The sequence below is a fragment of the Scyliorhinus torazame genome, chromosome 6 (genome assembly GCF_047496885.1).
Source record: "Scyliorhinus torazame isolate Kashiwa2021f chromosome 6, sScyTor2.1, whole genome shotgun sequence".
In the NCBI taxonomy this organism is placed as follows: Eukaryota; Metazoa; Chordata; class Chondrichthyes; order Carcharhiniformes; family Scyliorhinidae; genus Scyliorhinus; species Scyliorhinus torazame.
The window spans coordinates 40912392-40935663 of NC_092712.1; the positions used below are offsets into that span (position 1 = coordinate 40912392).

Here is a 23272-nt window from a genome sequence, read left to right on the forward strand (position 1 = left end):
TCACACACTGAACTAGAAATAGATCACACACTGAACTAGGAATAGAACACACACTGAACTAGAAATAGAACACACACTGAATTAGAAATAGAAAACACACTGACCTATAAATAGATCACACACTGAATTAGAAATAGAACACACACTGAACTAGGAATAGAACACACACAGAACTAGAAATAGAACACACACAGAACTAGAAATAGAACACACACTGCACTAGAAATAGAACACACACGGAATTAGAAATAGAACACACACTGACCAAGAAATAGAACACACACTGAACTAGATATATAACACACACGGAATTAGAAATAGAACACAGTGACCTAGAAATAGAACACACACTGAACTAGAAATAGAACACACACTAAACTAGAAATAGAACACACACTGAAATAGAAATAGAACACACACTGAATTAGAAATAGAACACACATTGAACTAGAAATAGAACACACACGGAATTAGAAATAGAACACACACTGAACTAGAAATAGAACACACACTGAACTAGGAATAGAACACACACAGCATTAGAAATAGAGCACACACTGAACTAGAAATACAACACACACTGACCAAGAAATAGAACACACACTGAACTAGAAATAGAACACACTCTGAATTAGAAATAGAACACATACGGAATTAAAATAGAACACAAACTGAACTAGAAATAGAACATTGACAAAACTAGAAATAGAACACACGCGGAATTAGAAATAGAACACACATGAAATTAGAAATAGAACACACATTGACCAAGAAATAGAACACACACTGAACTAGAAATAGAAGACACATTGAACAACAAATAGAACACACACTGAACTAGAAATAGAACACACACGGAATTAGAAATAGAACACACACTGACCTAGAAATAGAACACACACTGAACTAGAAATAGAAGACACACTGACCTAGAAATAGAACACACACTGAACTAGAAATAGAACACACACTGACCTAGAAATAGAACACACACTGAACTAGAAATAGAACACACACTGAACTAGAAATAGAAGACACACTGACCTAGAAATAGAACACACACTGACCTAGAAATAGAACACACACTGAACTAGAAATATAAGACACACTGACCTAGAAATAGAACACACACTGAATTAGAAATAGAAGACACACTGAACAAGAAATAGAACACACACTGAACTAGAAATAGAACACACACGGAACTAGAAATAGAACACACACTGACCTAGAAATAGAACACACACTGACCTAGAAATAGAACACACACTGAACTAGAAATAGAAGTCACACTGACCTAGAAATAGAACACACACTGAATTAGAAATAGAACACACACTGAATTAAAATAGAACACACACTGAACTAGAAATAGAACACAGACAAAACTAGAAATAGAACACACACGGAATTAGAAATAGAACCCACATGAAATTAGAAATAGAACACACATTGACCAAGAAATAGAACACACACTGAACTAGAAATAGAAGACACACTGAACAAGAAATAGAACACACACTGAACTAGAAATAGAACACACACGGAATTAGAAATAGAACACACACTGACCTAGAAATATAACACACACTGACCTAGAAATAAAACACACACTGAACTAGGAATAGAACACACACGGAATTAGAAATAGAACACACACTGACCTAGAAATAGAACACACACTGACCTAGAAATAGAACACACCTGACCTAGAAATAGAACACACACTGAACTAGAAATAGAACACACACAGAATAAGAAATAGAACACACACTGAACTAGGAAGAGAACACACATGGAATTAGAAATAGAACACTCACTGACCTAGTAATAGAACACACACTGACCTAGAAATAGAACACAGTGAATTAGAAAAAGAACAGACATTGACCTAGAAATAGAAGACACACTGACCTAGAAATAGAACACACACTGAACTAGAAATAGAACACACACTGAACTAGGAATAGAACACATACGGCATTAGAAATAGAGCACACACTGAACTAGAAATAGAACACACACTGAACTAGAAATAGAACACACACTGAACTAGAAATAAAACACACACGGAATTAGAAACAGAACACACACTGAACAAGAAATAGAACACACACTGAACTAGAAATAGAACACACACGGAATAAGAAATAGAACACACACTGAACTAGGAAGAGAACACACACGGAATTAGAAATAGAACACAGACTGACCTAGAAATAGATCACACACTGAACTAGGAATAGAACACACACTGAACTAGAAATAGAACACACACTGAATTAGAAATAGAAAACACACTGACCTAGTAATAGAACACACACTGACCTAGAAATAGATCACACACTGACCTAGAAATAGAACACACACTTAACTAGAAATATAACACACACTGACCTAGAAATAGAAGACACACTGAACTAGAAATAGAACACACATTGACCTAGAAAAAGAACACACACTGAAGTAGAAATAGAAAACACACTGAACTAGAAATAGAACACACACTGACCTAGAAATAGAACACACAGAACTGGGAATAGAACACATGGAATTAGGAATAGTGCACACACTGAACTAGAAACAGAACACACACTGAATTAGAAATAGAACACACAGAACTGGGAATAGAACACATGGAATTAGGAATATAACACACACTGAACTAGAAATAGAACACACACTTTACTAGGAATAGAACACACACTGAACTACAAATAGAACCCACACTGAATTAGAAATAGAACACACACTGAGCTAGAAACAGAAAACACAATGACCTAGGAATAGAACACACGCTGACCTAGAAATAGAACACATACTGACCTAGAAATAGAACACACACTGATCTAGGAATAGAACACAAACTGAATTAGAAATAGAAAACAAACTGAACTAGAAATACAACACACACTGACCTAGAAATAGAACACACATTGAACAAGAAATAGAACACACACGGAAATCAGAAAGAGAACACACACGGAATTAGAAAGAGAACACACACTGAACTAGGAATAGAACACACACGGAATTAGAAATAGAAGACACACGGACCTAGAAATAGAACACACAGTGACCTAGAAATAGAACACACACGGACCTAGAAATAGAAAACACACTGACCTAGAAATAGAACACACACTGAACTAGAAATAGAACACACACTGAAATAGGAATAGATCACACACTTAACTAGAAATAGAACACCCACTGACCTAGGAATAGAACACACACTGACCTAGAAATAAAACACATACTGACCTAGAAATAGAACACACACTGAACTAGGAATAGTACACACACTGAATTAGAAATAGAAAACACACTGAACAAGAAATACAACACACACTGACCTAGAAATAGAAGACACACTGAACTAGAAATAGAAGACACACAGAATTAGAAAGAGAACACACACAGAATTAGAAAGAGAACACACACTGAACTAGAAACAGAAAACACACTGACCAAGAAATAGAACACACACTGACCTAGAAATAGAACACACACTGTACTAGAATTTGAACTGGATATGGAAAACCCGCTGAACTAGAAATAGAACACTACTGAACTAGAATTAGAACACTACTGAACTAGAATTAGACCGCACACTTAACAAGAAATAGGAAATACACCAAACTAGAAATAGAACACTCACTGAACTAGGAATAGAACACACACTGAACTAGAAATAGAACACACACAGAACTAGAAATGGAATACACACCGAACTAGAAATAGAACACTCACTGAACTAGGAATAGAACACACACTGAACTAGGAATAGAACACACACGGAATTAGAAATAGAACACACACTGAACTAGAAATTGAACACACACTGAAATAGGAATAGAACACACACGGAATTAGAAATAGAACACACACTGAACTAGAAATAGAACACACACTGAACTAGGAATAGAACACACACGGAATTAGAAATAGAGCACACACTGACCTAGAAGTAGAACACACACTGAACTAGGAATAGAACACACACGGAATTAGAAATAGAAGACACACGGACCTAGAAATAGAAAACACACTGACCTAGAAATAGAACACACACTGAACTAGAAATAGAACACACACTGAAATAGGAATAGATCACACACTTAACTAGAAATAGAACACCCACTGACCTAGGAATAGAACACACACTGACCTAGAAATAGAACACAGACTGAACTAGAAATAGAACACACACTGACCTAGAAATAAAACACATACTGACCTAGAAATAGAACACACACTGAACTAGGAATAGTACACACACTGAATTAGAAATAGAAAACACACTGAACAAGAAATACAACACACACTGACCTAGAAATAGAAGACACACTGAACTAGAAATAGAACACACACAGAATTAGAAAGAGAACACACACAGAATTAGAAAGAGAACACACACTGAACTAGAAACAGAAAACACACTGACCAAGAAATAGAACCCTCACGGAATTAGAATTAGAACACACACGGAACTAGAAATAGAACACGCACTGAACTTGAAATAGAACACACACTGAACTAGAAATAGGACACACACTGAACTAGAAATAGAACGCACATGGAATTAGAAATAGAACACTCTCAGAACTAGAAATAGAACACACACTGAACTAGAAATAGAACACACACTGACCTAGAAATAGAACACACACTGTACTAGAATTTGAACTGGAAATGGAAAACCAGCTGAACTAGAAATAGAACACTACTGAACTAGAAATAGAACACTACTGAACTAGAAATAGGAAAAACACCAAACTAGAAATAGAACACTCACTGAACTAGAAATCCAACACACACGTAACTAGAATTAGAACACTCGCTGAACTAGAAATAGAACCCACATTGAACTAGGAATAGAACACACACCAAACTAGAAATAGAACATTCACTGAACTAGGAATAGAACACACACTGAACTAGGAATAGAACACACACCAAACTAGAAATAGAACATTCACTGAACTAGGAATAGAACACACACTGAACTAGGAATAGAACACACACCAAACTAGAAATAGAACATTCACTGAACTAGAAATAGAACACACACTGAACAACAAATAAAACACAGACTGATCTAGAAATATAACACACACTGAACTAGAAATAGGACACACACCGAACTAGAAATAGAACACACACTGAACTAGGAATAGAACACACACTGAACTAGGAATAGAACACACACCAAACTAGAAATAGAACATTCACTGAACTAGAAATAGAACACACACCGAATTATAAATAGAACACACACCGAACTAGAAATAGAACACACACTGAACTAGGAATAGAACACACACTGAACTAGGAATAGAACACACACCAAACTAGAAATAGAACATTCACTGAACTAGGAATAGAACACACACTGAACAACAAATAAAACACAGACTGATCTAGAAATAGAACACACACTGAACTAGAAATAGGACACACACCGAACTAGAAATAGAACACACACTGAACTAGGAATAGGACACACACCGAACTAGAAATAGAACACACACTGAACTAGGAATAGGACACACACCGAACTAGAAATAGAACACACACTCAACTAGAAATAGGACACACACCAAACCAGAAATAGAACACTCACTGAACAAGAAATCCAACACACACGTAACTAGAATTAGAACACTCGCTGAACTAGAAATAGAACACACACTGAACAACAAATAAAACACAGACTGATCTAGAAATAGAACACACACTGAACTAGAAATAGAACACACACAGAACTAGGAATAGGACACACACCGAACTAGAAATAGAACACACACTCAACTAGAAATAGGACACACACCAAACCAGAAATAGAACACTCACTGAACTAGAAATCCAACACACACGTAACTAGAATTAGAACACTCGCTGAACTAGAAATAGAACACACACTGAACAACAAATAAAACACAGACTGATCTAGAAATAGAACACACACTGAACCAGAAATAGAACACACACAGAACTAGAAATAGAACACACACTGAATTAGAAATAGAACAAACACTGAACTCGAAATAGAACACACACTGATCTAGAAATAGAACACACACTGATCTAGAAATAGAACACACACTGATCTTGAAATAGAACACACACTCAACTAGAAATAGAATATACACTGACCTAGAAATAGAACACACACTGAACAAGAAATAGAACACAGACTGAACTAGAAATAGAACACACACTGAACTAGAAATAGAACACACACTGAACTAGAAATAGAACACACACTGAACTAGAAATAGAACACACACTGAACTAGAAATAGAACACACACTGAACTAGAAATAGAACACACACTGAACTAGAAATAAAACACACACTGAACTAGAAATAGAACACACACGGAATTAGAAATAGAACACACACTGAACTAGAAATAGAACACACACTGAACTAGAAAAAGAACACACACTGAACTAGAAATAGAACACACACGGAATTAGAAATAGAACACACACTGAACTAGAAATAGAACACACACTGAACTAGAAATAGAACACACGCTGAACTAGAAATAGAACACACACGCAATTAGAAATAGAACACACACTGAACTAGGAATAGAACACACACGCAATTAGAAATAGAACACACACGGAATTAGAAATAGAACACACACTGAACTAGAAATAGAACACACACTTAACTAGAAATAGAACACACACTGACCTAAAAATGGAACACACACTGAACAAGAAATCGAACACAGACTGAACTAGAAATAGAACACACACGCAATTAGAAATAGAACACACGCTGAACTAGAAATGAACACACACTGAACTAGGAATAGAACACACACGGAATTAGAAATAGAACACACACTGAACTAGAAACAGATAACACACTGACCTTGTAATAGAACACACACTGACCTAGAAATAGAACACACACTGACCTAGAAATAGAACACACACTGACCTAGAAATAGAACACACACTGACCTAGAAATAGAACACACTGAACTAGAAATAGAACACACACTGACCTAGAAATAGAACACACACTGAACTAGAAATAGAACACACACTGACTTAGAAATAGAACACACACTGTACTAGAATTTGAACTGGATATGGAAAACCAGTTGAACTAGAAATAGAACACTACTGAACTAGAATCACAACGCACACTGAACAAGAAATAGGAAATACACCAAACTAGAAATAGAACACTCACTGAACTAGAAATCCAACACACACGTAACTAGAATTAGAACACTCGCTGAACTAGAAATAGAACACACACTAAACTAGAAATAGAACACACAGTGAACTAGAAATAGAACACACACTGAACTATAAATAGAACACACACTGAACTAGGAATAAAACACACACGCAATTAGAAATAGAACACACACGGAATTAGAAATAGAACACACACTGAATTAGAAATAGAACACACACTGAACTAGGAATAAAACACACACGGAATTAGAAATAGAACACACACGGAATTAGAAATAGAACACACACTGAATTAGAAATAGAACACACACTGAACTAGGAATAAAACACACACGGAATTAGAAATAGAACACACACGGAATTAGAAATAGAACACACACTGAATTAGAAATAGAACACACACTGAACTAGGAATAAAACACACACGGAATTAGAAATAGAACACACACGGAATTAGAAATAGAACACACACTGAATTAGAAATAGAACACACACTGAACTAGGAATAAAACACACACGTAACTAGAATTAGAACACTCGCTGAACTAGAAATAGAACACACACTGAACAACAAATAAAACACAGACTGATCTAGAAATAGAACACACACTGAACCAGAAATAGAACACACACTGATCTAGAAATAGAACACACACTGAATTAGAAATAGAACACACACTGATCTTGAAATAGAACACACACTCAACTAGAAATAGAATATACACTGACCTAGAAATAGAACACACACTGAACAAGAAATAGAACACAGACTGAACTAGAAATAGAACACACACTGAACTAGAAATAGAACACACACTGAACTAGAAATAGAACTCACACTGAACTAGAAATAGAACACACACTGAACTAGAAATAGAACACACACTGAACTAGAAATAGAACACACACTGAACTAGAAATAGAACACACACTGAACTAGAAATAGAACACACACTGAACTAGAAATAAAACACACACTGAACTAGAAATAGAACACACACGGAACTAGAAATAGAACACACACGGTATTAGAAATAGAACACACACTGAACTAGAAATAGAACACACACTGAACTAGAAATAGAACACACACTGAACTAGAAATAGAACACACACTGAACTAGAAATAAAACACACACTGAACTAGAAATAGAACACACACGGAATTAGAAATAGAACACACACTGAACTAGAAATAGAACACACACTGAACTAGAAATAGAACACACGCTGAACTAGAAATAGAACACACACGCAATTAGAAATAGAACACACACTGAACTAGGAATAGAACACACACGGAATTAGAAATAGAACACACACTGAACTAGAAATAGAACACACTTAACTAGAAATAGAACACACACTGACCTAAAAATGGAACACACACTGAACAAGAAATCGAACACAGACTGAACTAGAAATAAAACACACACTGAACTAGAAATAGAACACACACGCAATTAGAAATAGAACACACACTGAACTAGGAATAGAACACACACGGAATTAGAAATAGAACACACACGGAATTAGAAATAGAACACACACTGAACTAGAAATAGAACACACACTTAACTAGAAATAGAACACACACTGACCTAAAAATGGAACACACACTGAACAAGAAATCGAACACAGACTGAACTAGAAATAAAACACACACTGAACTAGAAATAGAACACACACGCAATTAGAAATAGAACACACGCTGAACTAGAAATGAACACACACTGAACTAGGAATAGAACACACACGGAATTAGAAATAGAAGACACACTGAACTAGAAACAGATAACACACTGACCTTGTAATAGAACACACACTGACCTTGTAATAGAACACACACTGACCTAGAAATAGAACACACACTGACCTAGAAATAGAACACACACTGACCTAGAAATAGAACACACACTGACCTAGAAATAGAACACACTGAACTAGAAATAGAACACACACTGACCTAGAAATAGAACACACACTGTACTAGAATTTGAACTGGATCTGGAAAACCAGTTGAACTAGAAATAGAACACACACTGAACTAGGAATAGAACACACACTGAACAACAAATAAAACACAGACTGATCTAGAAATGGAACACACACTGAACTAGGAATAGAACACACACTGAATTAGAAATAGAACACACACTGACAGAAATAGAACACACACTGAACTAGAAATAGAACACACACGGAATTAGAAATAGAACACACACTGAACTAGAAATTGAACACACACGGAATTAGAAATAGAACACTCTCAGAATTAGAAATAGAACACACAGTGAAATAGAAATAGAACACACACTGAACTAGAAATAGAACACACACGGAATTAGAAATAGAACACACACTGAACTAGAAATTGAACACACACGGAATTAGAAATAGAACACTCTCAGAATTAGAAATAGAACACACAGTGAAATAGAAATAGAACACACACGGAATTAGAAATAGAACACACACGGAATTAGAAATAGAACACACACGGAATTAGAAATAGAACACACACTGACCTAGAAATAGAACACACACTGATCTAGAAATAGAATCCACACTAAACTAGAAACAGAACACACACGGTATTAAAAGTAGAACACACACTGAACTAGGAATAGAAGACACACTGACCTGGAAATAGAACACACACTGACCTAGAAATAGAACACACACTGATCTAGAAATAGAATCCACACTAAACTAGAAACAGAACACACACGGAATTAGAAATAGAACACACACTGATCTAGGAATAGAACACACACTGACCTGGAAATAGAACACACACTGAACTAGAAATCGAACACACACTGAATTATAAATAGAACACACACTGAACTAGGAATAGAACACACACGGAATGAGAAATAGAACACATACTGACCTGGAAATAGAACACACACTGAACTAGAAATAGAACACACACTGAACTAGAAATGGAACACACATTGAACCAGAAATAGAACACACACTGACCTGGAAATAGAACACACACTGAACTAGAAATAGAACACACACCGAACTAGAAGTGGAACACACACGGAATTAGAAATAGAACAAACACTGACCTTGAAATAGAACACACACTGAACTAGAAATAGAACACACACTGAACTAGAAATGGAACACACACTGAACTAGAAATGGAACACACACGGAATTAGAAATAGAACACAAACTGAACTAGAAATAGAACACACACAGAACTAGAAATGGAACACACACGGAATTAGAAATAGAACACACAGTAAACCAGAAATAGAACACACATTGAACCAGAAATAGAACACACATTGAACCAGAAATAGAACACACACTGACCTAGAAATGGTACACAACCTGAATTAGAAATAGAACACAGACTGACCTAAAAATCGAAGACACACTGAACTAGAAATAGAACACACATTGACCTAGAAATACAACACACACTGACCTAGAATTAGAACACTCGCTGAACTAGAAATAGAACCCACACTGAACCAGAAATAGAACACAGACTGACCTTGAAATAGAACAGACACGGAATTAGAAATAGAAAACACACTCAACTAGAAAAAAACACACACTGACCTTGAAATAGAACACACACTGAACTAGAAATAGAACACATACGGAATTAAAATAGAACACACACTGAACTAGAAATAGAACACACACTGAACTAGAAACAGAAAACACACTGACCTAGAAATAGAACACACACTGACCTAGAAATAGAACACACACTGACCTAGAAATAGAACACACACTGTACTAGAATTTGAACTGGATATGGAAAACCAGCTGAACTAGAAATATAACACTACTGAACTAGAAATAGACCGCACACTTAACAAGAAATAGGAAATACACCAAACTAGAAATAGAACACTCACTGAACTAGGAATAGAACACACACTGAACTAGAAATAGAACACACACTGAACTAGGAATAGAACACACACTGAACTAGAAATAGAACGCACACTGAACAAGAAATAAAACACAGACTGATCTAGAAATGGAACACACACCGAACTAGGAATAGAATACACACGGAATTAGAAATAGAACACACACGGAATTAGAAATAGAACACACACTGAACTAGATATAGATCTCAGATGGAATTAGAAATAGAACACACACTGACATCGAAATAGAATCCACACTGAACTAGAAATAGAACACACACTGAACTAGAAATAGAATCCACACTGAACTAGAAATAGAACACACACGGAATTAGAAGTAGAACACACACTGAACTAGGAACAGAACACACACGGAATTAGAAATAGAACACACACGGAATTAGAAATAGAACACACACTGAACTAGAAGTAGAACACACACTGATCTTGAAATAGAACACACACTGACCTAAAAATTGAACACACACTGAACTAGAAATAGAACACACACGGAATTAGAAATAGAACACACGCTGAACTAGAAATAGAACACACACTGAACTAGGAATAGAACACACACGGAATTAGAAATAGAAGACACACTGAATTAGAAACAGATAACACACTGACCTTGAAATAGAACACACACTGACCTAGAAATAGAACACACACTGTACTAGAATTTGAACTGGATATGGAAAACCAGCTGAACTAGAAATAGAACACTACTGAACTAGAAATAGAACACACACTGAACAAGAAATAGGAAATACACCAAACTAGGAATAGAACACTCTCAGAACTAGAAATAGAACACACAGTGAAATAGAAATAGAACACACACTGAACTATAAATAGAACACACACTGAACTAGGAATAAAACACACACGCAATTAGAAATAGAACACACACGGAATTAGAAATAGAACACACACTGAATTAGAAATAGAACACACACTGAACTAGGAATAAAACACACACGGAATTAGAAATAGAACACACACGGAATTAGAAATAGAACACACACTGAATTAGAAATAGAACACACACTGAACTAGGAATAAAACACACACGGAATTAGAAATAGAACACACACGGAATTAGAAATAGAACACACACTGAATTAGAAATAGAACACACACTGAACTAGGAATAAAACACACACGGAATTAGAAATAGAACACACACGGAATTAGAAATAGAACACACACTGAATTAGAAATAGAACACACACTGAACTAGGAATAAAACACACACGTAACTAGAATTAGAACACTCGCTGAACTAGAAATAGAACACACACTGAACAACAAATAAAACACAGACTGATCTAGAAATAGAACACACACTGAACCAGAAATAGAACACACACTGAATTAGAAATAGAACACACACTGATCTTGAAATAGAACACACACTCAACTAGAAATAGAATATACACTGACCTAGAAATAGAACACACACTGAACAAGAAATAGAACACAGACTGAACTAGAAATAGAACACACACTGAACTAGAAATAGAACACACACTGAACTAGAAATAGAACACACACTGAACTAGAAATAGAACACACACTGAACTAGAAATAGAACACACACTGAACTAGAAATAGAACACACACTGAACTAGAAATAGAACACACACTGAACTAGAAATAAATCACACACTGAACTAGAAATAGAACACACACGGAACTAGAAATAGAACACACACGGTATTAGAAATAGAACACACACTGAACTAGAAATAGAACACACACTGAACTAGAAATAGAACACACACTGAACTAGAAATAGAACACACACTGAACTAGAAATAAAACACACACTGAACTAGAAATAGAACACACACGGAATTAGAAATAGAACACACACTGAACTAGAAATAGAACACACACTGAACTAGAAATAGAACACACGCTGAACTAGAAATAGAACACACACGCAATTAGAAATAGAACACACACTGAACTAGGAATAGAACACACACGGAATTAGAAATAGAACACACACTGAACTAGAAATAGAACACACACTTAACTAGAAATAGAACACACACTGACCTAAAAATGGAACACACACTGAACAAGAAATCGAACACAGACTGAACTAGAAATAAAACACACACTGAACTAGAAATAGAACACACACGCAATTAGAAATAGAACACACACTGAACTAGGAATAGAACACACACGGAATTAGAAATAGAACACACACGGAATTAGAAATAGAACACACACTGAACTAGAAATAGAACACACACTTAACTAGAAATAGAACACACACTGACCTAAAAATGGAACACACACTGAACAAGAAATCGAACACAGACTGAACTAGAAATAAAACACACACTGAACTAGAAATAGAACACACACGCAATTAGAAATAGAACACACGCTGAACTAGAAATGAACACACACTGAACTAGGAATAGAACACACACGGAATTAGAAATAGAAGACACACTGAACTAGAAACAGATAACACACTGACCTTGTAATAGAACACACACTGACCTTGTAATAGAACACACACTGACCTAGAAATAGAACACACACTGACCTAGAAATAGAACACACACTGACCTAGAAATAGAACACACACTGACCTAGAAATAGAACACACTGAACTAGAAATAGAACACACACTGACCTAGAAATAGAACACACACTGTACTAGAATTTGAACTGGATCTGGAAAACCAGTTGAACTAGAAATAGAACACACACTGAACTAGGAATAGAACACACACTGAACAACAAATAAAACACAGACTGATCTAGAAATGGAACACACACTGAACTAGGAATAGAACACACACTGAATTAGAAATAGAACACACACTGACAGAAATAGAACACACACTGAACTAGAAATAGAACACACACGGAATTAGAAATAGAACACACACTGAACTAGAAATTGAACACACACGGAATTAGAAATAGAACACTCTCAGAATTAGAAATAGAACACACAGTGAAATAGAAATAGAACACACACTGAACTAGAAATAGAACACACACGGAATTAGAAATAGAACACACACTGAACTAGAAATTGAACACACACGGAATTAGAAATAGAACACTCTCAGAATTAGAAATAGAACACACAGTGAAATAGAAATAGAACACACACGGAATTAGAAATAGAACACACACGGAATTAGAAATAGAACACACACGGAATTAGAAATAGAACACACACTGACCTAGAAATAGAACACACACTGATCTAGAAATAGAATCCACACTAAACTAGAAACAGAACACACACGGTATTAAAAGTAGAACACACACTGAACTAGGAATAGAAGACACACTGACCTGGAAATAGAACACACACTGACCTAGAAATAGAACACACACTGATCTAGAAATAGAATCCACACTAAACTAGAAACAGAACACACACGGAATTAGAAATAGAACACACACTGATCTAGGAATAGAACACACACTGACCTGGAAATAGAACACACACTGAACTAGAAATCGAACACACACTGAATTATAAATAGAACACACACTGAACTAGGAATAGAACACACACGGAATGAGAAATAGAACACATACTGACCTGGAAATAGAACACACACTGAACTAGAAATAGAACACACACTGAACTAGAAATGGAACACACATTGAACCAGAAATAGAACACACACTGACCTGGAAATAGAACACACACTGAACTAGAAATAGAACACACACCGAACTAGAAGTGGAACACACACGGAATTAGAAATAGAACAAACACTGACCTTGAAATAGAACACACACTGAACTAGAAATAGAACACACACTGAACTAGAAATGGAACACACACTGAACTAGAAATGGAACACACACGGAATTAGAAATAGAACACAAACTGAACTAGAAATAGAACACACACAGAACTAGAAATGGAACACACACGGAATTAGAAATAGAACACACAGTAAACCAGAAATAGAACACACATTGAACCAGAAATAGAACACACATTGAACCAGAAATAGAACACACACTGACCTAGAAATGGTACACAACCTGAATTAGAAATAGAACACAGACTGACCTAAAAATCGAAGACACACTGAACTAGAAATAGAACACACATTGACCTAGAAATACAACACACACTGACCTAGAATTAGAACACTCGCTGAACTAGAAATAGAACCCACACTGAACCAGAAATAGAACACAGACTGACCTTGAAATAGAACAGACACGGAATTAGAAATAGAAAACACACTCAACTAGAAATAGAACACACACTGACCTTGAAATAGAACACACACTGAACTAGAAATAGAACACATACGGAATTAAAATAGAACACACACTGAACTAGAAATAGAACACACACTGAACTAGAAACAGAAAACACACTGACCTAGAAATAGAACACACACTGACCTAGAAATAGAACACACACTGACCTAGAAATAGAACACACACTGTACTAGAATTTGAACTGGATATGGAAAACCAGCTGAACTAGAAATATAACACTACTGAACTAGAAATAGACCGCACACTTAACAAGAAATAGGAAATACACCAAACTAGAAATAGAACACTCACTGAACTAGGAATAGAACACACACTGAACTAGAAATAGATCACACACTGAACTAGGAATAGAACACACACTGAACTAGAAATAGAACGCACACTGAACAAGAAATAAAACACAGACTGATCTAGAAATGGAACACACACCGAACTAGGAATAGAATACACACGGAATTAGAAATAGAACACACACGGAATTAGAAATAGAACACACACTGAACTAGATATAGATCTCAGATGGAATTAGAAATAGAACACACACTGACATCGAAATAGAATCCACACTGAACTAGAAATAGAACACACACTGAACTAGAAATAGAATCCACACTGAACTAGAAATAGAACACACACGGAATTAGAAGTAGAACACACACTGAACTAGGAACAGAACACACACGGAATTAGAAATAGAACACACACGGAATTAGAAATAGAACACACACTGAACTAGAAGTAGAACACACACTGATCTTGAAATAGAACACACACTGACCTAAAAATTGAACACACACTGAACTAGAAATAGAACACACACGGAATTAGAAATAGAACACACGCTGAACTAGAAATAGAACACACACTGAACTAGGAATAGAACACACACGGAATTAGAAATAGAAGACACACTGAATTAGAAACAGATAACACACTGACCTTGAAATAGAACACACACTGACCTAGAAATAGAACACACACTGTACTAGAATTTGAACTGGATATGGAAAACCAGCTGAACTAGAAATAGAACACTACTGAACTAGAAATAGAACACACACTGAACAAGAAATAGGAAATACACCAAACTAGGAATAGAACACTCTCAGAACTAGAAATAGAACACACAGTGAAATAGAAATAGAACACACACTGAACTAGAAATAGAACACACACGGAATTAGAAATAGAACACACACGGAATTAGAAATAGAACACACACTGACCTAGAAATAGAACACACACTGACCTAGAAATAGAACACACACTGATCTAGAAATAGAATCCACACTAAACTAGAAACAGAACACACACGGAATTAGAAGTAGAACACACACTGAACTAGGAATCGAAGACACACGGAATTAGAAATAGAACACACACTGAACTAGGAATAGAACACACACTGACCTGGAAATAGAACACACACTGAACTAGAAATAGAACACACACCGAACTAGAAATCGAACACACACGGAATTAGAAATAGAACACATACTGACCTGGAAATAGAACACACACTGACCTCGAAATAGAACACACACTGAACTAGAAATAGAACACATACGGAATTAAAATAGAACACACACTGGCCTAGAAATAGAACACACACTGAACTAGAAGTAGAACACACACAGAATTAGAAATATAACATAGACTGAACTAGGACTAGAACACACATGAAATTAGAAATAGAATACACTGACCTAGAAATAGAACACACACGAACTAGAATTAGAACACTCGCTGAACTAGAAATAGAACCCACACTGAACCAGAAATAGAACACACACTAAACTAGAATTGGAACACACACTGAAGTAGAATTAGAACTAGAAATAGGACGCACACTGAACTAGAAAGGGGATTGGGAACCTGAATTTTAGCTCCAGTATACAGGAGGTTTAGAGTAGTGTGGTCATGAGTAAGGTTTCAAAGTTGTAGGAGTGTACCGGCAGGCAGGAAGGTGGTTTAAAGTGTGTCTACTTCAATGCCAGGAGCATCCGGAATAAGGTGGGTGAACTTGCGGCATGGGTTGGTATCTGGGACTTCGGAGACATGAATAGAGCAGGGACAGGAATGGTTGTTGCAGGTGCCGGGGTTTAGATATTTCAGTAAGCTGAGGGAAGGTGGTAAAAGAGGGGGAGGGGTGGCATTGTTAGTCAAGGCAGTATTATGGTGGCAGAATGGACGTTTGATGAGGACTTGTCTACTGAGGTAATACGGGCTGAGGTTAGAATCAGGAAAGGAAACCCTGTTAGGGGTTTTCTATAGACCTCCGAAAAGTTCAAGCGATGTAGAGGAAAGGATTGCAAAGATGATTCTGGATAGGAGCGAAAGCAACAGGGTAGTTGTTATGGGGGACGTTAACTTTCCAAATATTGACTGGAAACGCGATAGTTCGAGTACTTTAGATGGGTCCATTTTTGTCCAATGTGTGCAGGACACAGGATACTGACACAGTATGTAGATAGGCCAACGAGAGACGAGGCCATATTGGATTTGGTACTGGGTAATGAACCAGGACAGGTGTTAGATTTGGAGGTAGGAGAGCTCTTTGGTGATATTGACCACAATTCGATTACATTTACTTTAGTGATGGAAAGGGGTAGGGATATACCGCAGGGCAAGAGTTTTTCTGGGGGAAAGACAATTATGATGCGATGAGGCAAGACTTAGGATGCATCGGATGGAAAGGTAAACTGCAGGGGATGGGCACAATGGAAATGTGGAGCTACTGCGTGTCCTTGATAAGTATGTACCTGTCAGGCAGGGAGGAAGTGGTCGAGCAAGGGAACCGTGGTTTACTAAAGCAGTCGCAACACTTGTCAAGAGGAAGAAGGAGGCTTATGTAAAGATGAGACATGAAGGTTCAGTTAGGGCGCTCGAGAGTTACAAGTTAGCTAGGAAGGACCTAAAGAGAGAGCTAAGAAGAGCCAGGATAGGACATGAGATGTCTTTGGCAGGTAGGATCAAGAATAACCCTAAAGCTTTCTATAGATATGTCAGGAATAAAAGAATGAGGAGGGTAAGAGTAGGGCCAGTCAAGGACAGTAGTGGGAAGTTGTGCGTGGAGTCCGGGGAGGTAGGAGAGGTGCTAAATGAATATGTTTCACCAGTATTCACACAGGAAAAAGACAATGTTGTCGAAGAGAATACTGAGATTCAGGCTACTAGACTAGAAGGGCTTGAGGTTCATAAGGAGGAGGTGTTAGCAATTCTGGAAAGTGTGAAAATCGATAACTCCCCTGGGCTGGATGGGATTTATCCTAGGATTCTCTGGGAAGCTAGGGTGGAGATTGCTGAGCCGTTGGCTTTGATCTTTAAGTCATCTTTGTCTCCAGGAATAGTGCCAAAAGACTGGAGGATAGAAAATGTTGTCCCCTTGTTCAAGAAGGGGAGTAGAGACAACCCCGATAACTATAGACCAGTGAGCCTTACTTCTGTTGTGGGCAAAGTCTTGGAAAGGTTTATAAGAGATAGGATGTATAATCATCTGGAAAGGAATAATTTGATTAGAGATATTCAATACGGTTTTGTTAAGGATAGGTCGTGCCTCACAAACCTTATTGAGTTTTTTGAGAAGGTGACCAAACAGGTGGATGAGGGTAAAGCAGTTGATGTGGTGTATATAGATTTCAGTAAAGCATTTGATGAGGTTCCCCATGGTAGGCTACTGCAGGCTGATTTCGCAGTTTGGATCAGAAATTGGCTAACTGGAAGAAGACAAAGGGTGGTGGTTGATGGGAAATGTTCAGACTGGAGTCCAGTTACTAGTGGTGTACCACAAGGATCCGTTTTGGGGCCACTGCTGTTTATCATTTCTATAAATAACCTGGAGGAGGACGTAGAAGGATGGGAGAGTAAATTTGCAGATGACACTAAAGTCGGTGGATTTGTGGACAGTGCGGAAGGATGTTATAAGTTACAGAGGGACATAGATAAGCTGAAGCGCTGGGCTGAGAGGTGGCAAATTGAATTTAATGCAGAAAAGTGTGAGGTGATTCATTTTGGAAGGAATAACAGGAAGACAGAGTACTGGACTAATGGTAAGATTCTTGGCAGTGTGGATGAGCAGAGAGATCTCGGTGTCCATGTACATAGATCCCTGAAAGTTGCCACCCAAGTTGAGAGGGTTGTTCAGATGGTGTATGGTGTGTTAGCTTTTATTGGTAGAGGAATTGAGTTTCGGAGCCATGAGGTCATGTTGCAGCTGTACAAAACTCTGGTGCGGCCGCATTTGGAGTACTGCGTGCAATTTTGGTCGCCGCATTATAGGAAGGATGTGGAAGGATTGGAAAGGGTGCACAGGAGATTTACCAGAATGTTGCCTGGTATGGAGGGAAGATCTTATGAGGGAAGGCTGAGGGACTTGAGGCTGTTTTCGTTAGAGAGAAGAAGGTTAAGAGGTGACTTAATTGAGGCATACATGATGATCAGAGGATTACATAGGGTGGTCAGTGAGAGCCTTTTTCCTCGGATGGTGATGTCCAGCACGAGGGGACGTTGCTTTAAATTGAGCGGAGATAGATATAGGACAGATGTCAGAAGTAGGTTCTTTACTCTGAGACTAGTAAGGGCGTGGAATGCCCTGCCTGCAACAGTAGTGGACTCGCCAACACTAAGGGCATTCAAATGGTCATTGGATAGACATATGGACGATAAGGGAATAGTGTAGATGGGCTTGAGAGTGGTTTCAAAGGTCGGCGCAACATCGATTGCCGAAGGGCCTGTACTGCGCTGTAATGTTCGATGAACTAGAAATAGAACACACAGTGAACTAGAAATAGAACACACACTGAACTAGAATTAGAACACACACTGAACTAGAAATAGAGCCAGAAATAGAACACACACTGAAGTAGAAATAGAACACACACTGAATTAGAATTAGAACACACATTGAACTAGAAATAGAACACACACTGAAGTAGAATTAGAACACACACTGAACTCGAAATACAACACACACTGACCTAGAAATAGAGCACACACTGAACTAGAAATAGAACGCACGCTGAACTAGAAATAGAGCACACACTGAACTAGAAATTGAACACACACTGAACTAGAATTAGGAGACACACTAAACTAAAATTAGAACTCACACTGAACTAGAAATAGAGCACACACTGAACTAGAAATATAACTCGAAAGATAACACTCACTTCCACCGAAACAGATCCTGTGCCGAAACAGAGCATTCTCACACACAAAATAGAAGATACACTGAAACAGAGTGCACAGTGAAACAGGGCATGCACAGTAACTTCAAACACCAACTCACTTAAAGCACAAACGTATTTGTATAGAGCACACGTGAAACGGATCATACAGACTGTACTCCAGCATACAGTGAAACAGAAGGAGCACACAGACCGCAACGGATCACACAGATGAAAATTTGTTGAGTCCCCCCTGTCAACATCTTGTGGCAGTGACTACCATGGGCCAGCACGATAAAAATACTCTGCCTAGGAATCCAATAGCAGGTAACTCATCTCCTGACCCCTCCCCCAAAGCCTGTCCACCATCTACAAGGCACAAATCAGGAGTGTAATGAAATACTCTCCACTTGCTTGGATGAGTGCAGCTCCAACAACACTGAAGATACTCAACAGCATGCAGGACAAAGCAGCTCGCTTGATTGCTAACCATTCGAGGAAAACTCACTCCCTGCACCACCCACACAGTCGGAGCAGTGTGCACCTTCGACAGGATGCACTGCAAAAACTCACAAATGCACTTGAGACATTATCTTCTCAACTCATGACCGCTACTATCTAGAAGGACAAGGGCAGCAGATAACTGGGAAAACCACCACCTGGAGGTTCCCCCCCAAGTCACTCACCATCCTGACTCGAAATATATCGCCGCTCCTTCACTGTCGCTGGGTCAAAATCCAGGAAATCCATCCTGACAGCACTTTGGGTGTACCTACACCTCTGGGGCTGCAGTTTTTAAGAATGCAGCTCACCACCACCGTCTCAAAGGCAGCAAGAGTAGAGCAATAAATGCTGGCCTGGCCAGTGATGCCCACATCCTGTGAATTAATAAAAAAAAACACACTGAAATGGAGCACAGATGCTGTCGTAGAGCACACACAATGAAATAGAGAGAAGGTAGTGGCATTATCACTGGACTAGTATTGCCGAGACCCAGGGTGATGCTCTGGGGAACTAGCTTCAAATCCCAAAATTTAAATTCATGAAAAAATCTGAAATTAAAAGTCTAATGAGGACCAAGAATCCATTGCCGATTGGGCATCCGGTCACAAGTGTTCGTTCGGGAAGGAATTCTGCCATCTTTACCTGGTCTGGCCTACATGTGGCTCCTGATCCACAGCAGTGCGGTTGACTCTTAAATGCCCTCTGAAATGGCTGGGCGAGCCACACAATACAGGGGCAATTAGGGATGAATAAACATGCAAACTCCACACAGACAGTCACCCAAGGCCGGGATTGAACCCAGGTCCCTGGCGTGGTGAGGCAGCAGTGCCAATCACTGTGCCACCGTACCACCCAGTTCTAATGTCCTCTTTAATGTCTTGGTTGAAACTGCCTCCACCACTCTGCTAGGTTGGTCTGGTTTAGCACAGTGGGTTAAATCGCTGGCTTGTAATGCATAGCAATGCCAGAAGCGTGGGTTGAATTCCCATACCAGCCTCCCCGAACAGGCGCTGGCATGTGGCGACTAGGGGCTTTTCACAGTAACTCCATTGAAGCCTACTCGTGACAATAAGCGATTATTATTATTATTAGGTACTGCATTCCAAACCCGAACCACTCGCTGTATGAAAGTTGTTTCTCACATCACCTTTGCTTCTTTTGCCAACAATTTAAATCTTTGCCCTCTCCTTCTTCATCCTGTTATGAATGTGAACAGCTTTCTCCCTATCTACACTGTCCAGCCTGCTAATGATTTGGAATATCGGTATCAAATCCCTCTTAGCCTTCTTGCCTCCCTCCTCATAACTGAACCATTCCAGTAGACCTCTTCTGCACATTCTCCAACACGTTCACGTCCTTTCTATAGTGTGGCATATAGAGTGTGTACGCGATGGTTTTCTGGATCGATATATTGAGGTACCAGGAGGGAAACAGGCCATCTTGGACTTGATAATTTGCAATTAAGAAGGATTATCATAGAATAAGAGAATCCCTACAGTGCAGAATGAGGACATTTGGCCCATCAAGTCTGTACCGACCGCTCAAATGAGCACTCTATTCATACCCATACCCCCCTATTCCCGTACCCTAACCTGCACATCCCTGGACGCTAAGGGACAATTTAACATGGCCAATGCACCTCACCTGCACATCTTTGGACTGTGGGAGGGAACTGGAGCACCCGAAGGAAACCCACGCAGACACAGGGAGAATGTACAAACTCCACACAGACAGTGACCCAAGCCGGAATTGAACCCGGGTCCTTGGCGCTGTGAAGCAGCAGTGCTAACCACCATGCCACTGTGCCGCCAATCTAGTTATAAGAGAACCCTTGGGGATGAGTGACCATAATATAAATATGACAGAATTCTTCATCAAGGTGAGACCAGGATTCTGAATCTCAATAAAGGTAACTATGATATTATGAGGCATGAATTGGCTATGATGGATTGGGAAACATTACTGAAAGGAAGGACAGTGGACATGCAATGCCAGACATTCAAGGAACGAAGAGGTGAACTCCAAAAATTGTTTATCCCTATTTTGCACAAGAATGGAATGACAACTGTGGGCATACCACAGCTTACAAAAGAAATTAGAGATAGTATTAGGCTCAAAGAAGAGGCATACAAATTGGCAAAGAAAGCAATAGACCTGAGGATTGGAA

At 38.2% G+C, this 23272-nt stretch overlaps 1 protein-coding gene across 1 annotated transcript in view; it reads right to left on the reverse strand.

Annotated features, from left to right (window-relative positions):
- LOC140425680 (sodium channel protein type 1 subunit alpha-like) overlaps positions 1-21453 on the reverse strand; it is a 580672-nt gene extending 559219 nt beyond the window's left edge. Inside the window, exon 1 of the mRNA XM_072510176.1 lies at positions 21288-21453. The gene's annotated coding sequence lies outside the window, so the exon portion shown is untranslated. The remainder of the gene's footprint in view (positions 1-21287) is intronic.
- Between the last annotated feature and the right edge of the window lie 1819 nt (positions 21454-23272).